A 22,439-nucleotide genomic window follows, 5' to 3' on the forward strand; every position below is an offset into this window, starting at 1 on the left:
TCCATTAGCCTAATGTTGGTGGTCTATTCCTTGCCACCAGTGCACCGTAATTGCAAAAACAGGTCGCGTACACGTATATGTACGCCGTGACTTCTATCTACAAAGAACATCTCAATTGTACAAAAAGCAGCTCCAGTAGCTTACACAGAACAGCAGGTTAATACATTAGACAACTTTAGGCGTGAGGTTACTGAAACAAATTTGAATGTGTTTCACGAATCCGCCAAATGTACATGACGTGTATAACAGATTTCTTGTTTCTTAAAGGGAGCTTACCACAAACGTTTTAAATTTGAGACAGTAAAGGCTCCCAAGAAAGGTCGAAAACAATGGATGACACGAGAATGTCTGGCAGTGATTACCAAGCAAAATCTCCCATATGCAAAATCTCCCATATCCCACAAGAGACTCCAACGATCTCTTGGAATGTATACGGCACAGAAATTATGCAACTAAATACTTGCTAACCACTTAAGATGCGTACTCTGACAACCTCCTTAAGAGGGCATGTGCTCGTGGTGAAATGTGAGAGATAAATAAGCTTATTTGCAAACGCTCTTTCAGAAAGGATACACTTGAGATAACAACAGACAATGACATTGTAATTGGTGAAGAACTTGCAAATAAATTTAACATGTACTTCACTTCACTCGCGTGATCTCTGTCATTTACTACTTCTCGTGACAAGGATAACGAATACAGATTATTTAGGCGTACCAAATACGAGCGCTGCATATTTCTCACTAAGAATCCCCGATGAGATATTCTTGGAATTTGCGCCTCTAAATAACACCACTGCTCATGATATTGATGATATTCAAGTTTAACCTATAAAGCAGCACTTGATCTTCTAGTACCAGTCCTTACCTATTTATTTATTACCTGCTTATCCACAGGAATTGGCCCAGAAAGACTGAAGCATGTGATAGCGTTTTGTACAAGTGTGGTGGTAGAAATGTTTTTTTATATCATCCCATTCACAGACTTTTTGATTTTTAGAAGGTCTGGAAAAAATCATGCATCGATGCGTTATGTCTATATGCGAGAAGTATTCTACGTTGCCTCCTTATCAATTCGGTTTCCGTTGGGGCATCTCCACATAACTTAACGGGCTCACACAAAAAAATTGTACCTATATTATGCGAAAAGAAAATGTCAATAATAGGTGTTCTCATTAATTATTCCAAGGCTTTCGATAGAATTCACCACTAAGTAATCTATATATAACTAAGCCATTATGGTTTTCGCGGAACTACCCTTAACCTATTGAAGGTATATTTATCACAAAGTAAACAATCCGTACTTGTGAATGAAAATGAATCCAATTTATTAAGTATAACATTGGGTGTACCGCAGGGTAGCACATTAGGCCCACTATACGGTTGACTATTGATAAGAGTATATGTGTCATGTATACGTGTCAATATGAGCAGGATCAGAGACTATGCGGATATTATAATTTATGAAGATGATACTATAGCTTGCTTTTCCATGGTATCAATTTAAAAGAGCTTAACAATGCCAAGAAAAAACACCTTTGCAATCAACCCTACAAAATTAAAGGCGGTATTGTTCGCGGCAGTACTGAAAGCTGTCCCTGGTAGCTTAAATATATGTCGTGCCTAAAGAATGCAGGTTGAGACGTCATTAGGAATAATGGTAATTGAAAATCTAAACTGGGACAAACACATTGATAATGTAGATCAAAATAAACCTGAGACGTGCAGCATACCGTCTAAAATTTGACAAATGCTTCCTGTCAAATTGAAACTTTTTCTTTATAATACATTATTCTCCGGTCACATAAACTGCTGTAGTCTTGTGTGGGGAGATACATGTGAAGAAAATAGAAACAAGATGCTCTTGGTACAGAAAGTAAAAAACAAATTGACATATTGCAACCGCCTAATACGGCGTGCATACGAGTAAATCGAGAAGGAAATTAACTATTTTACAAACCCACCCAATTCACAGCCTTAACCTCATTAAATATACAAGCAAAGCTTCTCATCAAAAAATGCTTGCTTTCCTAAATATGCAACCTTAGAAAAAATACAGAAACGCGTTGTGATATCAGGTAAAGGCCTTCCTGGTTTCTGTCTTTCTCTCGCGCTAACTATGGGTTAAAGAGACTTTAACACCGTATTACTGTTTGGTTAAACTGGCATGGAATGGGAGAAGTTTCCAAGTGGAAATGGTGCCATGTAGTTCTTTTTCTACGTAGTCTGGTAAACTGCTATATGCTTTGCATTTTCACGCAAAACTTTCCATGTATCTAACAAACGTTCTCTTACGTTGTTAATTTGTAGAATTCTAACCCGGGCCGTGTAGTATTTTTGCTCTTTTATCTCTCTCTAGATTTCAAGGCCACTTCAGTTATCTTATACTCTAAAATTTTTATAAATGTTTATTAGTAGTCTATGATTGTTCGTCGTTCAGCAAAGCGTGGATTTATGCACGGTTTTTGTGCAAATTTGTATAAAGGCGCAAATACGCGTGAACAATTGATCATTATCTTTATTCTGCGGTTTTTCATGCCAAGAAAAACGGGACAGGGACCTTCCTGAAGTTTGCTCCTATCCTAGCGTTTTCTTTTTTCCCCAATCTTCCCCCAGAAAAGGAGAGGGGGGTACAGAAAAGAAAAATGTAGAATAAAATTTTATTTTATTTGATATGAAACTGTCTCAAGGAAAGTAGACGAGAAATGGCGCGGCGGGCACACGCCGAGAATTTCGAAGAGCTGGCTGGCTTTGCAACGAGTGAAAAAAAAAAAAGAAAAAAAAAGCGATCGTGACTTTAACGGTTAGAGCACTCAGCTGTGGTGCCTGACGGCAGAGGTTCGATTCCATACATCGGTCACACGTTAACTCATTCTCCTCAGGCCAGGCGAGACAGGAACATATATACCTACCTAACGCTAAGTCGAAAGCATGTTTTGTAAGGAAATAGCAGTTCTAGATTTCTGCTGTTTTGATTTTCCAACTAATGAAGGGACTTCTCACAATGTTTGGCACATTATTAATATTGTTATACATCATTTGCATGAGAATACTCTGTGGCCAAATCAGCGCATGTGTACTGTGTGCCCAGTAAGCTATTCCAGCCATGAGGCAATATATATGTAATGATAGCGAACGGTGTGATGATAATGCCAAACTTTTTTCAGTTGTTTTTAAAGAGCAATTATGCAGTTCTTTTATTCGTTTATCGCAGACACTACCGCTGAAAATTTATGGATGAGAAATCACTTCTGAACCACCATTTCCTAATGCGAACTGATGTTAGAATCATTTATAGCGGCAGTTCTTGTGTTCGCCATGTCTATTCAAGTGCTCATCAAGTCTCGCCAAGGCTATTGACGTATTTCAATGGGGGGGAATCGAAAGGCCCTGGACATGCGTCGTATGCTTGGTAAAATGCAATCTAAAGAGTGTCTATGTTTGTTGAAAGTTTTCAAGTTTCTACGCTGAGTATTCAAGCAAATAGATAACGTTGGATATGAAGCAACCGCATCACCTTTTATTGTAAGGTTAAAACTTTCAGTCTGCTTTCAATTTGCTTGAAGCGTCAATCATTCGTTTGTAGCATGAGAAATCACTATCAGAGAAAGCAGAGAACGCACTATAGTGAGCTCATTTACTATTTAACAAGCTGTCAAAGCGGGCATTGCGATTTGCCAACAAATTCTGCACGATGCGCACAAGGTTATCCTCCCGTTGACTAGGCTTTCACCTCTACTTGCCGTGACATCACGTGCGACGCATGTATCTGACAATCGGCTGTCTGGCCGAAAGTGTACTCATTCGGTATTCAATCAAAATGGTTCTGCACGTGAGTGAATAATAATTGCCGCCATTTATATTGCTGCGGAGTGAGGTTTTGCATTCCATTATATTCAAAGCACCTAATCCCAATGGATCCACTGACATGGAAAAATGTTATTAAAAGAGTGCACCCTCATATCAAAAGGGCGCTTAGACACTTCGCAGTAAGTTGTCTGTGTTGTAAAGCCAGGTTAACACAAACTGGGGAAGATTTTTATTTTATTGAACTCATCGAATGAAACCTATCTTTTCCACTTACTTGCTACACTGCGCATCTCATCGCTTCTTTAAATTGCTGCAGTGATCATGGCAAGGCATGCTGCACTGAGATCAGCAAAAGTAAACCAGAAATTACCGATAGTATATAAACCTTTCATCGCGAAGCTATACCCTCTTCCATATCGACAGGAGGCTTTGCCAGCCAATAAAATTGCTTCCTCTGAAAAAGATAGGAGAATACCTATTCTTGTGCGTGTATTTTGTGAAATCTCACCGTTGCAATGTTTGTAGCTGCAGTTTATATCACATATTGCTGGACAGCAAGAATAGCGCGTGTTCACTGCTTTTTGTTCAGAAGTGCGCACTGCGTTTATATTAAGGATCATTTTCAATAACAACAAAGATTGCAATGCCATTTGGCTTAACCCACTTACCTGCTGGGACTGCTCCGAGAAAAATGAGAGAGGTGAACTTCATCTAAGGAATGAGTGTGACTGTTACGTGCAAAGACAAACACAGTGTCATTCGGAATCGACGAGAAATTCCCTTTTCAAGAACGGTAAGTTTTTTCTATATTTTATTAGGTTTACCATATTTCTAAGCCCATTAGGTGTTAAGTACGCCTATTGATGTCCGACTCTCCTTCAATGTGGTGTTATCACGATTGCTCACGTGCGGCATTCTGTATGCAAGGGACTTGACATAACGCATGGAGCTTCGACATGTATAACTACAGCAGTATATTTTGCGGTGGTTGCGAAGAGAGAAAGGTTGTTTGAGAGGGGCGTTCTTTACCTTGCAGCCGTAAAACAAACCTGCATCAGTAATTCCTGTAGTGTGAAGTGCTTCCATATGTGAAACAAGGTCGCAGGTAAGGCCCTTCTCGCAAGGTGTACACTGTTCTTCGCTGCCTTGAACGATTAGAAATTTGAGTGATTGAGATGGCAATCCTACTGCTTTTGAATCGTAAGATATTTCGGGCTTACCAAAGAGGTATATATGGTGCGGGGTTTTGGAACAGTTATTTCCGTCACTTCGTGTAAAACTCAGCAATCTACGCTTCTTATACATGATATTCAGGAAAGCAACACTTATTTTTAAACATTTCGAGACTAATTGCGTTCGCGCTATGCCAACATTTGGCACTCATACAAAAAGGCCTTCAGAGGAGCAAACGTATACAGGAACATAAAATAATATTTATAGAAATGATGAATGCGGAGTAACAAATTATATAGTGAAGGTAAGGTAAAATATGTACTTCTCATAGAGTAATCGATCGCTCCGCCTCTCGCCTGTAGAGACGAAATGGCGAAACCCTGCTTGGTCTTCGATTGCAGAACAGCTAGAAGGCTCATAAAGATACGACAATGCCCCTGCTTTACAAATTATCTTCAAGCCGGAAGAAGAGGTAGCTTGGCAGTGAATGCGCTGTGCACAGGATAACACTTACGCAGTGGGGAGACCAAGGCGCTTAGGTTTGATTTCAAACATATAGAGGTGCATACTTACTCAAAAAACATAGTCTGAAACAGGAAGCCTCGTCCACGTTTTCCCAACGGAAACCTCATTTTACATACTCGACGCATTTTAGGTGCGCTTTAGGTTTTACGTAAAATTATTCATAAAATATCACCAACAACGGTACGTGGGTTTGATTCCGAATATAAAGTGATGCACATTTGGAGTAAAACATACTCGGAAAAAAGAAGCCAGATAAGAATAATTCTCAACCGCAACTTATTTTTTGCGACACTACCCATTTGAAATAAGCTTTAGGTTTTAGATAGCATTCGTCCGCAAATATTATGAGGCACATCTTACCATAAATGTGAATAGGCCTATAGCGAGCGTTTTACGGGGCAACATTGAAGTAGGCCAATGAAACTGTCTCAGAATACGTTTCTGCTATGCAAAGAAACATATACACAGAAATCCATAATTCTCTAAGCATACAGCAATTGTTGTCGTACTCTCAATGAAAGCAATTATGCATATCGTATGCTTTGCGGGAATTAATGTTATGCGAAGCTGTTTTGAAATAGCGGGAAATGGTGTCGACCCTGCGGTGGTGCACCTCGACCAGCTCTCTGCAACTCACTCGATGAGTTCGAGCATGTTGACAGTCGATATTGTGACAGGTTTTTCCATTTACTTATTGTTCACTCCTGTGAGGGCCTGCAATGGCTCACATTATCCAATAAATAATAAAAAAATAATGATGTGCTTATTGTGGAGCTTGCAAATGCTGAGGGTCAGAAACAGCCTGGGCTCTCCAAGCTGCTCGAAACTGCGAACACGTTCCTCTTCATCAGGCCCATTGCTATCCTAGTAATACGCCATCATCGAGCTGCCTAAGTAAACATCTTAAGAAACTGAAATAACAAATAAATCACTTTTATACAATGCTGTAGCCCTCTAATAGCTTTTTTTGTGAGCGTCAAATCAGGGTGTTTTTGATCCGAGTCGCTGTGACGGTCTTGCGTTGCTGGAGTTCGGTGCAGCGTATCAGTGTTGTCGTACTCAGACTTTATGCGCAACTCGAAATAGCCGGTCTCGATGCAAGAATAAACGGCCTAGAAAAGACGAGAAGGGTGATGAAATACCGATGCGAGTGTCGATAAGCACGAAGTCATAGCGCGTTGATATCCTGCGATCAAAAATAAAGCTAATGTCAAAGTTTCCTTTTAATCGCGGCTTGTTCGGAGGCAGCTACCACCCGGTGTTCCGCAAACTACATGTACGGATCTTCTTCCGCATTTCAGCAGTCTCGAGTGAAGGTAGTTCGCAAGAATCACAGGCGCGAGTCGGATGGCGATGCTCGAATAACAACAATGCCGCGACTACGAAGACATCGCGAAATCGAACCCAGCGACCCAAGTTGTCTGGCACTGCCGGCACCGGTTGTGTACAACGCTAGATTAACAGATACATACGCTCAAATTGATTGAAGATGGCAAAGACAACAACAAATGCAGTTATCTCCGTCATATGACAACGCATTGTTTTGATAACACATACACCTGTCATGCATGCTGCCTCTGACGCTGCCTGAGCAGGTTGATGCTGCCGAACGCTGATATTGACGAGAAAATGGCGCAGGTTGTGTCAGTGAACGGGAAAGAGACACACGTTTACTCTATATGATACGGCGACAGTGTGACCGTCTCGGAAGTGGGCATCCTGTTTTTGTGTTACCTGGTAGGGCAATATCGTGTAAGGCGTGCGTTACTCAAATATATGCATTACCGAGATTTAACTTGTTATTCGAGCGGAATCCGCGCAATCCTGAATGTTCCGAGGCCGAGTGGGCAGCGTGAAACTGACGAGTGAAGCAGCTGAGGACCTCTCGCCTCGAGCCGAATTCCTGAGGCTGTAAAAACGGAAGAAAAGCTTCAGAAAAGATCCTGCAAGGTGAATGAAATTCCTTTCGTGCATTGGTACAATTGATCTGCTCAGTTGGCGCATCATAGCCTTAGTTGCTTTAGTGCCACAAAGCCTTACATAACTAACTGATCTGCTCAGTACCCGAGGCTGCCTGTACGGTCAGGCGAAATCGAGTGATGAGGTGTGTTTTAAACGCGCTTGTTCAGGATGCGAAGACGTAAGAACTTGTAGGGCCACCACCAGAGCACGTTAAACTTTCAGGAGTACCATTTTTTTGATAACTTTTTGGTTCTCATAGATGGACCCCATGAACGAGAACATCGGTGTGCGTGTTCTTCTGAGACAGTCACAATGTAGCCGTCATAACTTTCATTGCGTTGGTTTTCCTATTGCTACGCAATTTTTTTATCTTTCGGCAAACAGTCAATTACAAGTTTTTGAGTAAGCTAGCAAAACGTAATAGTAACAATGACACCCAACCAGCTCGCATGTTACAAAATACAGTAGGTCGTAGATCTTTATGGCCCATATGCGTCTCGCCAGGATAGAAAAAAAAGTCCTAGTAAGGTTTCTTTGTTCACTGTGTTCGTTCAGCACGTTTTTTACAAGAAAGTCTGATGCTGAACGCTTGAAACTCATCTAGTCCAACTCAACCGATCATAAAATGCGTGTACTGCGGTTTCATACAAATAAAACAGCGGAAAGCGATCGGCCTTCACTTGAACGCCAGAATCGATGCTGAATGATACCAACTTTTTTACGATTGCACAAAATCAACGAGTAACTTAAGATTACTGCTGTTCATAATCTGTAAAACATAAGGCGCCTATTTAAGTAGGCACGTGGCAATCGCAGCTCAAGACTATAGTCATTCTTGAAATATAGTTAACTTTTATACACCTGGTCTTCTCTTTCACTGTGTCACGAGCGACGGTTAAATTAGTTGTTAATATTCTTGCAGAGGGTTTCTAGAAATGCACCCAGTATGAAAATTTGATACTTTTTGCTTGTGTACTACAATAGGATAATGTTCAATACAATGCTGTCCTAAGTTTTGCAGATAAGGTGACCCATTCCCCTTCGTACGTCTCCCAGTGAGGTGGGATGAGAGTACCTTGTGGTGCTTTTTAGATCATCTTAGTAATACGTGTCGTTCAGTCATTCAATAACAATGTAACCGCTGTAGACCCAAATTTTGTGGAAGGTAATGCCCGTGTCAGATGTTGCCCCGGTAACCCACGTTGCACTGGTGACGGCGAATTAGAAATCTATCGTCGAGCTAAGAAGCTTTCTCCGCACGCTGCGTATATTTATCAGTATTGTCTGTGCTTGTCGCCCTGCGTTCTGTAATTGCATAGCCTTTTCCATTGTGGTCTGAAGCTCAAAAAGCAAGCCAAAAAATTGGTGGACGCTTAAGCTTAGCCTTTAAGATTGGTATTAGATAGCGTTATCGGGCCCCGTTCGCGTGGCATTTTATTGCGATAGCAATTATATGGACACTTCTACGGGATTTCTGCCGTCGCCGTGAGGTTCCCTATAGATAACATCTTCGCCGCGCGCCGTATATATATATGCCCGAGCGTAAGCGTGCGGCGACGCGCGCTATCACGGAGAGCGAACGCGCTCAATCACCCACGCGCAAGCAAGGAAGCGGGAAGCCAGTGCCGCAGGGAGCGCGGGGAGCGGGAGGGGCGCACTTCTACGCTGCCAACAACCGCGCTCGTCGCTTGTCCGCACCGTCTCTTATCTCCACACGGCTCTGACCTTTATGCGCCGTGCATTGGCCGCTCAGTTTCCGTTGAAGCGATAGACCGCACGTACCTTCGCCCGCTGCTGCGGCGTATTTATGCGCATGCTGTCAGCGTTTTGACAGTCGTTGTCTGCAGTCATTCAGTGTGATGTATTCATGTTTGTTTGTGCGCGCTCACAGCACGCTTGTTCAATCAGTTAGTAATAGTCGGGCCACATTTGCCAACGCACGCTACACATGCAATGCTGCCCGGGTCGGCAGTGCAGCGCTACAGGTGTGTCCCTTCGCACGCGCTGCCCACGGGAAGCGCTTCTCATCAACACCACCGTTTCACACGCGCCTCCTCGTGGTCATCGAGTCTCTCTTCATGTCGGTCTACTTACGCCGCAGCACACCTGCTTACTTAATCAGCTCATGTTTACTACAATTCATATTGCTACCAAAGCCGCTCACCTTACTTCGTATGACATTGCTGTGTTGCTATCGCATTCACTGCTTCGCCCTTAGGGCGAAACTGTGACATTTATTGTTTCAGTGGGCTTCACCGCAACACAGAACGTGCGAAAGCCAGCTTACAAAGTCGGCTTCACTTTTAAACAGAAGTGCATTGTTGGGAAGGCGTTTTTCCAGGGGTTATGTAAGTCGTCTTGTATTAAAATGCGAAGGCGCTAGCACCTTTTTTATTATTTTGATAACTGTTTGCTATTGTCCCGACGCGCGCGTGTCCAAAACGCATTAGGTAGAAGAAGTCCCAATTTGACCTGCCTTTTGACTTGCATTTGCGTGTTTGAGTTTCTTCGTAACAGAATTATGTTTTCTCGTACATTCAAATTACAATCCGACGCCGCCATGTCTGTAGGTTGTGCTTAAGCCGTACTTTACCATTTTTCTGACGGATTTTATTGGGAGAAATTTAATTTTAATTCACCAAATGCCCGCACCACGTGGAGAGCCTGCGCGGTTCGGGTGGTTCGGGATGATTTTCTCCGTCGCTATACCTTGCGACGCACTGAGGGCCCGCGCGGTCAGGGTGGTTGGGGATGATTTTTCCGCCACGGACGCCGACATCCCCGCCGACGCCAGATTTTCTGTGACACGTGGCCCTTAACGCGATCACATTAAAAGGCGCGACTCCTATTGCTACCGAACCGCAGTGTTTTAAGCGAACGTCACGAAGTTTGGGAGGGTGTATGATTTTATTTGATCATTTTAGATATACATTGAAAACATATCTGCGACTGTCTTGTGTATTTCGGTAAGACCCTTTGTTTTAGGTAAGTAAGCTGTCGGAATGCAGTAAATGCCGCCGCTGAGGGAAATGACTACTCGCACCAGCTGGGCACTGAAGCCATTTCATCTTTCAGTAACAACCATGGCATATGTACAGTGGTGGTGCAAGAAACTCACGGATAGATTAGTTAGCAAGGTTTCAAGGAGTAATACTTTGAAGTGGCTTATTCATTCAATAGTGGTTCAACTTGCCTAAGACAGCAGTAAGCCATGGTTTCGGCAGCCGCAAATGTGGAACGAAAGGAACCTTAGGGCAGCATGCTATGACGGCATCTTAACCTTGCGGGCTTTATTGAAGCTGCGTGATACGAAGACAATTTTTCCATACCACTCACCTTAGTTATGTCAGACAATCTGGCCAGGGTTTTGCATATATATACATATATACATATATATATATATATATATATATATATATAGATGGGAGCAAGAGCTTTACCCGTTGCGAAGCTTAGACACGAGCAATATTACAGTTTCCCGTGATATTTTAAAAATATTTTTCAATAAACCGAGAGGTAAGGGAGATTTCTTCGTCACTGTGAGGACAAGAAATATATTTTTTAGAACTTAGCTTCTTTGAAACAGCAATAACTCTTGCATTGTGAGGTACCACTTGGCTGCGTACTTCATGTTTCACAGCAATTCAAAAGTACTTCTCTCACTGCATTCCTTTTTACCGTTCACCATGGAAAAAAGCACACATAGCATTTAGCCAATTTCTTGACGAGTGTTTGCAGTAGTAATTATTTAAAACCAGCGTTCCGCACCTCCTAGTTTTCTTCTAATAAGCTAGCCTAGACAAGGAACTGTACTAGACAAAGAGTAAGCCAGATCATGCTTAACAGGTGTATCAATTCTCAAAAGCATTCCCGTCGATTCAACTGAATTTTAATACTTGTCTGTGGGGATACGCATAGAATATCCGCATAGTAATTTTTACAGAAGCAAAGTACATCAATCTCAAACCACATTTAAACCAGTCATGAATAAAAAAGTTGGTAGCTCTTGAGAAATATAAGCGTCCGGTTTCCTGTTTGTGAATATGTGGTTCTACAACCAGAAATCGCTTTAAAATATAAATCAATCTGACATACCATGGTCACCAAACATGGCACCTAAAATTCAACGCGCATTTCAAGTGTGGCGTGTATGTAAAATAAGGTTCCCATCGGGAATAATACGCATTTGGTTTCCTGTTTCCGAATGCCTTTTTCCTGCACGTGTGCGTAGCGTTAAAATATAAATAAGCCTGGCATAGCTTGGTCACCAAATATAGTACCTAAAGCCAAGCGCGCATTTCAGATGCGTCAGGTACGTAAAATTAGGCTGCCGTTGGGAATAATATTTATCCAAATCCCCGCTTCCGAGTGCTTTTCCGCAAGTGTGCATCACTTTAAAATATAAATCAAATTAGCCTACCTTGGCCACCAAACAGGAAACGCGTTATCCCGTGCAAACTGTATTCATGCACAGCTGGGTAACACGTCTCCACGTGTGTTTTTTCCGAGCTAAGGGGAGATATAAAGGAGACACACTGTCCTGCCCTAATCATTCTTGAAGCTGCTGTGCGATCGAATATTTAGTCTCTTTCGAGCATTTTGTCTTTTCAGGTAGGTTTTCAATATCTCTGTGAGCAGTAGAAAGGTTTGCTTGCACATTCAATTGATAATTTGGTGATACGCTTACGGCATTTTCATTATTAGTGGGTCATCTTCCGATACCATGTTCCCCGAAAAGCGTTCATTGCTTGAGCAGAAAATGTTCATATTGATTCAACACAAGCTATAAAATTAAAGAAAACCTATTAGTTTCAAAATTAGTTATCGCTTGCGTGAATATGAGAGATAGGAACAGTCCAATACTGAGCTGGACGCGATGCGTATGTAAATATTTTGTTAAAAAGACACGCATGAGATATGGCTCTTTCGTAAGCCACAAATCTATTACTTTTCAATTTACAGAGATTGCCGCACGATTGCCTTTATTTCCGGATAATTGTTCCAAACAACCTAAAATAACAGTGCTGCCTCACCGAGAAGGCCCTTATTCGCCGCTTTGCTAGCCGCACAAAAAATTAGGTTAAATCGTTATCTCAAGCAGCACATTCTTTTGAACGCCAAATGCTGAACGCCCGTGTCGAACTACCCCTTCTTCGTCCTGCATTGATTGCATAGTGTATAGCAATCTTTCCACACGTGGTAGTCCCATTCGTCAGAGAAAGGTTTTCGTACATAGAATACTGCTTTTAAACTACACTGATAACGTAAGTATAAACAGTGGCTCTATAAATGGACACACAGATTCCTGAACTGACAGCACACATTCACCGGCCAACTAAAGACGGAATTGCACCCTAAACATTTTAAATTTATAGAAAACCATACACGACTTAGCGTTCACGCAAACTTAACCTCTTTTTTCACCACGGTACGCTGTGTTCGGTAAGCCACATAATTTGAACTTTTCCGTTCGTTCTTGTAGGAAACAAAGTCAGGCTCATTGCTAAGATGAAGTTCACCTCTGCCACCTTGCTCCTTGCAGTACTAGCAGGTGAGTGGGCTGCGCTAATTAGCAATGCATTTCATACCTTTGTAGCAACGCTCTTTCTATTATAAACGGAATACGCATGCGTGAAAATGCGAGAGTGGGCACCACTTTTGCCAGGTAACAGACCGTTCTGATTAAAACTGCTGTTTCAAATTTTTCATGGTTAGATTCTGCTAAATACACATACGATTGGATACTCTTCCGTCTCACTCGAAAGCATCGATTCCACAGGCTTGCGAAATCTTCTTTAGAATTGGGTGAAAATATAGCTTAAGAAGGAAACTTTGATGTACCCTCGGTAATTTCCGATGTCTTGCGCCTACCTGCGTGCAGCGTTCCTCGCCGAGATGACTGCAGCACAGGAGAGAACCGATAAATCGGTCAGCCAATGCCGTAAGTGTAAAAGTTTTACATGTTTGTTTGTTGTAAGGTATTGTTTCTGTTTACGAATCTGGTAGGTGTTTTTCATGCCATGCTAATTTCCATTGTGGCTAGAACATACTCCCAAAGAAATGAATGCCTTAGCCCCGTAAGTGCCTTATTATGACCCCCAGTTGCAGGATTGTCATCTCTTGAAGACTCTATATACGCTGTTAATATGTTGCACCATGAGCAATGGCACCATATAATACGGTTACGTCTTTAACATAAAGTATTTAAACATACTTGAGAAATTATTATAGCTAGCTCCATATGTCATCGAGCTCGTTTCTATAGTATTTAGAATTTTTAAAATCAGATTTGCTAAAAAAATTGGCCGCCAACCCGCTCTGAGAACGTGATTGTCCAGCGAAGCTGTAACAAACACCACACATGGTCGAGCATTGGATTCACGCTGTTCTTCTGGTGTCTTTAATTTCCGTGGTCTACCCATGGCAGTCTGAGAATGAACTGAAGGAGTTGGTAGACGGGTCTCCCTTTTATAGATAAAAAAGTGGTGTCGTCACTACGCATATGTATATATATATATAATATATATATATATATATTATATATATATATATATATATATATATATACATACATACATATATCTATGCGGTATGCCTGATTGCAAAGCAAGATATCCCGTTTGCCTTCAATTGTTCACCTGGAGTTCTGTGTTTAAGCCCCAAAATTTATACATCTTCGTTGGAAAATTGGCCTATAGGTACCTTTACATGCCCAACCCCACGGTAATCTTTCGTTAAACGCGAAATAATTGTGCGTCTATATGATCGAGGAGAGGCCTGGGCGCCGGTATCAATAACCGCACGCCCACAAACCAGATATATAAAGACCGCACCTAAAAAGCCGGTGTGCTCACCTTTTCATGCAATATAACCGTTGCGCAATAATTACTTAAGGCTTTAAATCTTCATTTTTTTGAGGCAAAATTATTACTAGATACTTTTGTAAATTAGCCAATAATGCTTATGCTGTTTCTCCACACATATATATATATATATAACAGCATATCTATATGCTGTATGCCTGATTGCGAAGCGAGATATGCTGTTTGTCTTCAATTGTTATTATGGAGTTTCGTGTTCAGGCCACAAAATTTTCCTTGACATGCCGTAGGCTTGTCGCGCGTTAATCAGCCTTCTCCATGTCATTGTAGACAACTGACAATCTTGGACACTGAGGCATTCCATTTGTTGCTCAAGTTTATTCAATCAAAGCTGAGGCGAATTAGTGTTTACTAACATGTCGAACCGTTGTGCAAAACTTAACCTAAACCCAGCTGGATTTTGCGTTTTTTGTGTCACATCAGCTCAAACTGGTAGATTTTGGTTGCTGGTATGCGTAGAATATGGAGCTTTTAAATGTGAACGTATGTTTAACCATATTTGTGGCTCTTCCCGGTCTTTTTGACGGAATGCTAGAACGTATGCTGTCTGTACAAAATGGCGTGCTTTTAAATATATCTATCCAAGCCATATGAAATAAGCTTTAAAGGAAAACATACCTAGAATGCGTACCCACACAAGCAATGTTCTTTTTATTGCGATAGCAAATTATATGGACACTATATGCGTTATCGCAATTGGTATTAAGCATGATGTAACAAATAAGGATCTTGCATTTGCTGGACAACACTGTAGAATACACTGCAACCTCTTTGGCTTCTCCACAATCGAGCACAATGTGCTGAAGCTGCCTGTAAACCCCGAAGGTGTACACAATACTTAAAAAAAAGCTGGCAAACTTGAGACGACCCTGCAATTAAGGTCAGAGAAGCAAAGCAAATGTATAACAATTCCCCTCGTATGTTTCAATGGACGTGACAGTGAATGCAAATGATATATTTGAGCTGTACGTTTAACCATGCAATACTGTTCACAAATCATCACATTTTTGCAATAATCATGTGATAGAGAACAATGAAAATAATGTCACATAAAACAACCTAGTTAACATTTTTAAAAACCTTCAGCACGTCCTCGTTATTAGCACCAAGTTTGTCATCCGCAGACCAAAGTCCACGCGTGCTCGCCCACCAAGCTACGCGTCCACGCGCGGCGATCGCGCACGGCTAGCAAAACCAAGAGCGGCGTGGGCGCGAAGAGCGAGACGCTCCCACAAACCGTACCGGCAAAGCTACACAGTGCACTTAGTAATCGACCTCCTGCACACAATTGCACGAAGAAATTGGCCACGCGTACGCAGCAGCTAGTCGATACCGCGTGCAAGGAAGCGCCACCGTTTTGAACCCAATTGAATGGTGTACAAACATGCACACACGCGCATGGCAGTAAACATTATCCGAATAGACACATGTTAAAGCCGTGCTTAGGCGACGAAGCTTAGTTCGCCCTGCACCGCTCTTCAATACTCTGGTCGTGGCTTGCGTGTCGGGGAACATTTCGATCGGCCACAGCCATAACTTTAAGAGACCTGCAAAACCATGGCAAAGTTCCTCATAGCCTAAATTGGTGATTTCTAAGTATCTCTAGTATCTCTCAAGGTAGTCAACTCACCACGAAGCCGATGAAGCTTGCACAAACACAGTGAGCGTGCAAAATTGTTCTAGATGACCAACCGTTGTACTTAAACCTTCAATAAGTTATTAATCAGCGCCCCTGCTCACGTAGACCACACATGCATGCATAGAACGTGCAGCGGTCGTTGAGAGTCACTTACTCAGGAGTATTGAGGGTCGAAAACTGTGAGACACCAGCGACGGTAGAAGAATACGCCGTCGCTACCGTCGCTGGTAGTGGCTGCTGCTTGGTCAGTTCTAATGTGCGGGCACTGCCTGAAGATCTGTGCTCCTCCGCGTGTAGTTTCGGCTTTCGGAATTCTCTGCAGTGCTCAAGCGCGGCTACTTCGAAGAGAAATACAGCACGGAGACGCATTGCACGGGATATTTCAAATCTGACTACACAAATTATAGTTTTGAATTTGTCCCTCAGGCTGACAGCCATGTTGGTCATGGCAGGCGGCTGAGTTGTCCTTTGCGCTGTTTGGTTCGTGTCATATGTGGGCGTATTTCAACACTCGCTATCTACCATACGCCACAGTTATTTCTTGAAAACGTTCGTTTCACTATCGCAATGTTCCTTTTTACCCTTTGATAATGATGGCTTCGACAAAATATAAATCTTTCTTGATTTATTCTACGGAGCCTTTAGAATTCTGAGCAAACTTCTCGAATCGTATTATACGTTTCTGAAATTCCTATACTGAATTTATTTCGCATCTCTGGTTCTATCGACATAGGTGTGCTTTCTCTAGATATAATGGATTTGATAACTTCCCCACACAACAAAATATACAGACAGTGTTTTTTATGAGTCACTTTGTGGATGTTTGAGTGAATACCGAATGGCAAAGCCTACCGTTAAAATGTCCATTGAGGCAGAAATTCAAGGTGCCTTGTGCCCCGCCACCTATAATTGAATACAAAGTGATACGGTCGAACTAAAAACATTCTATAATTCCTTTTTTTCGATCATCATTAATCTTCACGTAATATTTCTTTATATAGGTTGCTCAAAAAACAAACAATAATGCGTTGTGTTTTCACCTACAGTAAATCAATATTTTGTGACAGACACGAAGTCATAACATTACTTCACCTCAAACGCCTGCATGGATGTCCACTTTTCAATTAGACTTTCTCATAATTGAAGAATGTCGAATACTTTGAGTTTGGTAATATGCGTTGTTTTGCACCCCGCACATTCTGAATGGCAGAGTCAGTATTTTCTGTCGCCCGTAAGAAACTACTATGGAGTTCAAAGACGACCTTCTGGGCGATATTCACCAATGAGTCGTTCGTGGCGAATTGGCTTTCTACTTTCAGAGGCTGTTACTTTTATGAGTAATAAACAAAGAGCGAGGGCAGTGTACAAAGGTTTACGCAGACATCTATTTTATGCATTAGGTGTGTGGAACTTACCATTTTGTGGTCGTTAGCAAAATTGCCCTCATAAGTTCATCACATTTGCTTTGCAAATATAACTTATTTGTTGGTGTTACTCGCTGTGCCTACGAACTGAAACATCGCTTTTCTGCAGAAATTGGCAGCGGATGCCCAGACCCCGTCGCCTGCACTAAAAGCTGCAAGGACAAGGGTATAGCATTAGGCCTATGCGTTGGGCTAGTGGGGCTGAAAACCTGTCTGTGCCTACTCTAAATGTGGCTGAAGTCCTCGGATCTCTGGCAAGACCTCGCTACACGTGGGCTCAATAAATGTATCCTGCTTGCTGTCTTACATTGAAAAATTGTTTATCTCATTTTATTCGCTGTCTCAGATGTGCATCGCCCCCGCGAGCTGTCTGGTCGTGCAGCAGCTGCTCTTGAATAATCGGACACTTCTTTTACCTGGACGGAAACAGTTCACAACAAAGAATCGCGCATAATAAACGTGGTTGTGCAATTGAATAAGAAACATTCCTTTTAAAACCATGAATACCAATTTTCAGCATGAACATGCATTCATCGCAGCGATGGTGATGTATCCATTTTGAACTACGATGGTGATGTACCCATTCGCAACATGGCGTCAAACACCGCGCGCATCGTTTTGAGACTGCCGTCGTCTGTTAGCTACTTGCGCTTGTCCGAGCAAACATCTCCTGACAGCTCCAACAGTCCGCGGGCAGTCCGGAACTTCCGGTGCGTGAATAAACGAACGCGCTTCTGACAACACTCGGACAAGTGGGCGGAGCTTCGGAAGCTGTCCGAGCAAAATCAAATGCAGCACAGCAGTCCCAAGCAGTCCGGGACTGTCAGGGACTGATAATCGAAGAGGCCCATTGTACACATACTACCTCTGTGTCTGCTTGGAATGTTTCCGCTTTTACGTCTTTTAATTGCGCGCACTAGACGCTAAGCCTTTTTTGTACGTTTCAAGCAGCAATAGAGTCGCACAAGCACCCCATTCCCAAACTAGTTGCCGACGCTAAATATTTTTGAGTAATATCTCCATAAACCATCAACTTAAGAAAGAAATCAGCTTTCAAAACACGTTATGTGGGTTTATTGTCCAAAATACTTTGTAGCTAAACGAGAAAGATATTGCGATAGGAATTATATGGACATTCCAAGCGCATTTTTGCCGTCGCCGTCGTAGTGATATTTCGTATAAAGTCCAACGGTCATAAAATCGTCGCCACGCGACGTGCGTTGTGTGTGCCAGTGAAAGCGTGCAACGGTGAGCCGGAAACCGCAGCCTAATCTAGTGTACGCGAGAGAGGAAGGCGGCCGGAAGCGCACGGCCTTCGTTCACTGTTTCGAAGTCTGTTTTTATATTGCAAAACCTTAAAGCCACCAATTTCTTCTGAGGGAAATTTGGTGCAGATAGAGAGAAACAAAAAGGGAAAGAAAACTCAATAACGTGCTTTTAGCTGCAGTCTGTTCGCCTCATTTTGACGAGAATGATCTGAACTGTCCACCCGGCGTCGACGGCGTGTTGCGGCTTGTTGTGCTCTCTGCACAGCAGTATTCTGAACCCGATCAAGCCTTAAAACTGCAATTTACATGTCGGGCACGCTACGTTTGCAAGCACCTTAACTAGATGGCGCCGCCATACTGGTGGAGGCTCGGCAGCCGGGGATCACGTTGATTGAGTGCGACTGTTTTCACAACAAATCCGTACAGGGGCGGGGCCTCGCGTCGATGACGTTTCACCTTTTACTTTTTCCCCTATCTCTTTGGCGGCGCGGTTGGTTGTGTCCCGGTGCCGCTCCGGTCGTTAGGGTGTTGCGGAGCACAGCGAAGCAACACCCCAAATAAAAAAATACTGCTCCAGCCAGGTAGACTGCCCCCTCCCTGATAGTGAGATTATATTTGGATCACCAAAACAGTGATGTGTTTATTTAGGAATAGCATCGATCCCTTAATAGCAGCCACAGTTGCTCCTAGTCACCACCAGCCCAGCCTGTTCTCTGTTCCAATGCTGCTGGCGTTGGAACGGCGCCAAACAGAGACGAAGAAAAGAATTACGGCAATGGTGATACGCCATCTGGGCGAGGCCCCGCCCCTGCACGGATTTGTTGTGAAAACAGTCCCACCCGCGTTGATTATGCGCCGCATCTGAACCGCATCTCGTCGTCTAGCTGCGCCTGCGCACGCTGTGTTTGGAGGCGGCTTACCTAGTTGCCGCCCCTCGTCTGGCGGAGGCTAGGGTCGTCTGCCCCTGCGCGCTTGGGAGCGTTTCAGGGCATTTTTCCACTGCCCGATAGCAAGCGCTTGCGTGGCTAAGTGGTAGGGTAACTGGCTCCCACGAAGCGGGCGCTGGTTCGATCCCGGCGGGAATCGGGTAATTTTTTCGCATTTCTGGCGATAGCGGTTACGGGGGCGTACACCGCCGACGGCGACTCCATCGCGAACCGAAACGGCTATTGGAATGAGCCCATAACACCTTACGCTGTAAAAAAAAAAAATCGCCACCCAAGCGCGCGAACTAACCCTCCGCGCTGACGCCACTGCGAGTCGATGCTCCGTCGATTCTAGGCTCGTCGAGTTTGGTGACACTCTCTCCACCTTCAACGAGGTTACCAAAGTCTACTACCTTGGTAGGAGACTATACTCTCCCCCACACGGCACACACCTCAAGCTGTCACACTACGCATGCTTCAGACGGGATCATATCCCAACCTCAATTTATTTCACTACATCAATCCAGACTGCTTTAGTCCAGACTGTCCTAGCTGCGGAAAATGTAGAACTTAGGCCACATGCTCTGGGGATGCCCCTCGTTTCAGAGGGGCCCGCAGCAATGCACTGCAGAGGAGTGGAGCTCTGCTCTTCGGAGCTCCGACCAGTCACGCTAATTTTGGCTGTCCAGAGAGCCCACGATGTAGCGCTGGAGCTCGGTGTCCCCGTCCCGACGTGGGTGCGGCCCGCGGCTTCGCCGTCTCCCTGAGAGGGGGCAACGGAGCTTCTCAGGACTTTCATTAAAGTTCTTTTTCTGTCTGTCTGCCACCCAAGCACTCCGTACAGATGGTTAACCACCTAAGCTGAAACTTACGGTTCCAGTGTTTATCACTGGATTAATCCCGACGGTGCATTAAAGTCTTTCTCATATATTTTATTACGTCTGTGTGTTTGTTAATGAGGTTACACACACGTTCGGCAGCGACGGATTAACGGCGTCACTGACGTTATGCCAGCAGTCCGCGGCTGTCAAATTGTAGCTTGCGATATTTCAAAATTACATTGCGTAAAATATAAATGTGTCCGTCATGTAAGACGATAAAAGGTTCATTATTGGCTCTCCATTACGACGACAGAAGAGAACTCTAATTCAACGCTGGAATGATGAACGTCATTGGTGCCAGTTGTGGAAGAAGACGACGAACAAGGGAGCACGAGCGCGTTCGAGGTTTCGCAGAGGGGTGCCAACGAGCCAGATGTGGAAGAAGACGACGACGCTAGAGCCATTGCTGATGATGATAGTTTATGCGTACCGGTCATAGACGGACGAATGAGCTAGCCATATACAGCTTCGCTGTAAATGTCCTAGGCCTCCGCAGCACACGCAGCAGTCACTGCGTAAGCTGGAGTAGCGACTTTAAGGGAGCATAATTTTCCGCACCAAACACTACAAGATCTTCGCGGCGAAGTCCCTTTGCCTCGGTTTCACGAGAAGGATTTGAACTGTTCGCTTAATTAGCACAGTCGCTTGACACTAGTCACGCTATGTTTGATGCGCGCCGCGTAGCGGCGTTCCTTGCACACTTTATATTGCACTTGCACATCAATGCACCAGGTGGCACGCCATGTAGCAGTTGCATAGGCAACTGTGCAAACTGTTACATGTGGTAGTTTAATTTGGTAGCAGGTTTGGCACAAGGTGGATAGAGAAGGGTTAAGGACGAAAAAAAAGATTAAGGAGATGTATACAAAAACTCAAGAATTAAACACATGTATAGCATTCAAGACTAAACCAAGCAAGCTAGGTGACTGTTTTTTACCGTCCTGTTTTATCATCATCATCATCATTACCGTTACCATCGTATCGCGCGATTTGTCACGCGATGTGCCGCACGCCGCGTATCATCGACTGGTGCGGCTGCTGCTGGAACCATCTGGAAAGCTGAGTCATTGAATTGGATAAATCACCCGAAATATACAATTAAACACCAATAATTTCATAGAAAATTGCTTTTTACTGGACAATAAAGCCTCCAAAATTTGAACGTTTGTATAGACCAGAATATTTTAGCCGCGCACGCAGGCGGCGGGTGCGCTCCAATACTCTCGACACCAGGCGTCACCTCTCAGCGTGGACTGTGGCAATCGGCAGACTAGCGTGTGTTTATGTGCGCGTAGCGCTTGTTTGTGCCGTTGCTACTCACGGTTTGAGTGAGTAGCCACAATGTATAAAACATGCTCGGCAGAGTGGCATTGTGCCGTCGTCGGCATTCTTGATAGGAATATGGCGAGTGCCAATTTTTAAAAATTCCGCGCGGCGTTTGAAAGCGAAAGCCTGGTGCAAAATTTAGTGATCCATTGTGTTGGGCATTAAGTTACACAGCAGGTTATACATTACCAAATGATACATTCGCTACATGTAAAACTCCGTGTGGCGCATACCAGCATACAAATATCTGTACATGAAAAGCATGGACACAGAATGGAGGAATAGGTTAAGGCAGTTGATAACCAAGTACAGGATAATCATAACTGTAAATAGACAGCCGCGAGTCATCAGAAAGAAAGTGAGAGAACTCGAGACAGTGAATTAGCTGCAAAGTATGGAAACAAAAAGGACCATGAAGATTTACAGGAATGAGAAGAAAGAAATTAAAAGGGAAAGCCTATACGATAACACAAAGGACATTGCCTTGCTATTTGAGGCTCGAGCCGGTTGCCTAAGGATCAAACATACCGGAGCAAATATTCGGAATTAGATGAGGCATGTATACGCTGTAGTAAGATCCAGATACCACTCAGCACACCTAATGGAAAGCGACGGGATTCACCCA

The 22,439-nt window shown here is 43.4% G+C and overlaps 1 long non-coding RNA gene across 6 annotated transcripts in view; it reads left to right on the plus strand.

Annotated features, from left to right (window-relative positions):
* The window catches only part of LOC119464813 (uncharacterized), a 97,491-nt gene that overhangs the window by 63,129 nt on the left and 11,923 nt on the right, over window positions 1–22,439 (plus strand). The window contains exons 4-5 of one of the 6 annotated variants that reach the window (XR_007463636.1): window positions 17,523–17,548; window positions 20,858–20,868. The exons of 2 other annotated variants lie outside the window; for them this stretch is intronic. This is a non-coding gene — a long non-coding RNA (uncharacterized LOC119464813). Of the gene's footprint in view, window positions 1–17,522; window positions 17,730–20,857; window positions 20,869–22,439 lie in introns of those variants that run through there. 3 more of the 6 variants (XR_007463633.1, XR_007463635.1, XR_007463629.1) reach the window with 3 other exon arrangements.

This window comes from Dermacentor silvarum, chromosome 9, assembly GCF_013339745.2.
Source record: "Dermacentor silvarum isolate Dsil-2018 chromosome 9, BIME_Dsil_1.4, whole genome shotgun sequence".
NCBI lineage: Eukaryota > Metazoa > Arthropoda > Arachnida > Ixodida > Ixodidae > Dermacentor > Dermacentor silvarum.